This window comes from Culex quinquefasciatus, chromosome 2 (assembly GCF_015732765.1).
Source record: "Culex quinquefasciatus strain JHB chromosome 2, VPISU_Cqui_1.0_pri_paternal, whole genome shotgun sequence".
Taxonomy (NCBI): domain Eukaryota; kingdom Metazoa; phylum Arthropoda; class Insecta; order Diptera; family Culicidae; genus Culex; species Culex quinquefasciatus.
This window is the reverse complement of record NC_051862.1, coordinates 13995787-13998712: the sequence shown is the minus strand read 5'-3', so window position 1 is coordinate 13998712 and position 2926 is coordinate 13995787.

Here is a 2926-nt window from a genome sequence, read left to right as displayed (position 1 = left end):
CAGCCTGGAATAAACGAAGATGAAAAGAGGATTAATAAGGCGTTGTTTATGTGTTTTTCGATGCTGCTATTACTGGATGGGGAGCTTTTTCTTCGGAAAAAGAGCGGATAGCGTGACTCGATGTGGTCAAACTTTGAATTCATCTGTAACTAATTATTGATTATGCAATTTCAATCCACATGTTTGAAAAATAAATTTCTTTAATTTGTTTAAAGAAAACTAACTTAATCCACTTATGTGGTTGGACCCTTCCTCACTCATTACCAACAATGGCTGTACACAAATTTCATCTATTTTTTAGATCCGGAATAAACAAGTACACCAATATCACTTAAGGGGCCATATCTCGAGACAGGGTTACCAGATCTTCAATGTGTTGGACTCGTTGGAAAGGTATTTCGATAACCTAACCAACGATGGGTCGGATGGTGGATCCGGACATAGTTTACATAAATTTAAGTGAGATTCGGCTTCCAAAAAGTACACCAATATCACTTAAGTGGCCATACCTCGAGAAAGGGTTGCCAGATCTTCAATGTTTTGGACTCTTTGGAAAGGTCTTTCAGTTGCCTAACCAACGATGGGTCGGATGTTCGATCCGGACATAGTTTACATACATTTAAGTGAGATTCGGCTTCCAAAAAGTACACCAATATCACTTAAGGGGCCATATCTCGAGACAGGGTTGCCAGATCTTCAATGTGTTGGACTCGTTGGAAAGGTCTCTTGATAACCTAACCAACGATGGGTCGGATGATGGATCCGGACATAGTTTACATACATTTAAGTGAGATCCGGATATATGTGAAAACACATTTTTATACATAACTTTTGAAATACTTATCGAAACTTCAATCTGTATAAAACTCGATCTATGGGACCCTAAACCAAGTCGAATGCAACAGGTTCGGGTCAAATCGGTTCAGCCAGTGCCGAGAAACATGAGCTAGTTTGTTGGTCACATACATACATACTAGCCCGGGTCAAAAAAATTAAAGTTGCTCAAATCAAAAATTATATGAGATTGCCCGAAAGAGTACTCAAAATGGAGGCTCAGGCCAAAATTTCAGCCCATTTGGTTGAAAACTGGCTTGCCTTGAGCAGGAACAAGTTTAAATGGGAATTAACCCGTAAAACTGGAGCATTTAGGTAAATTGCTCTGTACAAGTCAGCCGTTAACAAATGACGACTTTTGCATACCATGGGTTCCTAGGGAATGGTCTGGGGAACAATTCCTCCCAAGGGTGCAAGACGATCCGAGGTCCCTGGTCTTGCCTTGAAACGGATTCATTCCGGCGTCGCAGAAATTCTCATGGTCCCAGCTAAATGTATAGGGAAAATCAAAGCACACTAAGAAGACTGTCTCGATCAGAGAACGCCACATGGCAATCAACCACCACGTGGCAGGAAGGTATCATTAATTTTTGCCTTTAAAGTGGTTTTGTTATTCCTAGGACACTTTACTCAACGAGATATTTGATCAAAAACACCTTAACAACGCTAAATGTAATTTTGAAGCCGAATTTGAAGTTATTTTCCTGCCACGTGGTGGTTGATTGCCATGTGGCGTTCTCTGATCGAGACAGTCTTCTTAGTGTGCTTTGATTTTTCCCTATACATTTAGCTGGGACCATGAGAATTTCTGCGACGCCGGAATGAATCCGTTTCAAGGCAAGACCAGGGACCTCGGATCGTCTTGCACCCTTCGGAGGAATTGTTCCCCAGACCATTCCCTAGGATCCCATGGTATGCAAAAGTCGTCATTTGTTAACGGCTGACTTGTACAGAGCAATTTACCTAAATGCTCCAGTTTTACGGGTTAATTCCCATTTAAACTTGTTCCTGCTCAAGGCAAGCCAGTTTTCAACCAAATGGGCTGAAATTTTGGCCTGAGCCTCCATTTTGAGTACTCTTTCGGGCAATCTCATATAATTTTTGATTTGAGCAACCTGCTGTTTATTCGACCGTATCAATAAATTTTTAGGTTAGGTTTTGGCTTTCGGTCTGTTTGGGGAATCAAAACACTTGTATGTTCTCTTCATCCGACGTTTCGACCCGTTTTGGGCCTTTTTCAAGGAATCTAGGGGTAGATTTATTGGGTAAGGCACAAAAACATAAAAAATGTACACTTATGCTAGGCTTACCGAAATGGGAGTGTTTGTCGTTAGGGATGCTCCGTCAAGCACAGAACTGTCTGGTAGCGGGTAATCTGTAGTTTCAGAAAACAAATAAATATTTCTAAATCTACAAATATTTTTTTTTTTCTCTCCGTGCACTCACGTTTCAGCGAAACTGGCCGCTATCCGGTATTCGCTCGTCATACGGGTTCGTTTCAACACGAAACGCGAGAATTTTTGGGGCACGGATAAATTCGACACACTTTCTACCATTGGCGCGCAAACTATGGCAATAAAACTCATTCTAGTGTGTGAGTGTGTTAAGGTGTTGGCATTATGTGTTAGTGTGTGTGTTGTCCCTACTGTTATTGTTTTTATTTATTTTGTTTTGGTTTTTCTTCCTTGTGTATATGTTCTTAATCTCGTTCAAAATCCCGGCATATGCAGCATGCAGATTATCCGTGTCTGTCCGCTTGTTGACAGTATGTTGTGTGTTTTTAATGTGGCAACTCTCCAGGATCGGTAGATTGGCCCCTTCATTGACCGATCTACAATTCGTACGGAGTCGATCCCGAACGAGTGGTCCATAGCTGCTACGTGACTCGTCAACGCCGACTTCTCTTTTGCCCAGCTGATCTCTGCGTCTGTGTTTGTGTATCCCTTCGCTTTCAGTTCTTGTAGTTGTTTTACATTTGATTTGTGTCCAGACATTCTTGTTTTCAGTTTTGTTGTTGTAATCCCAATATAGCAGGCATCACAATCGTTGCATGGTATAGCGTACACAACGTTGGATTGTTCTTGTATTGGTG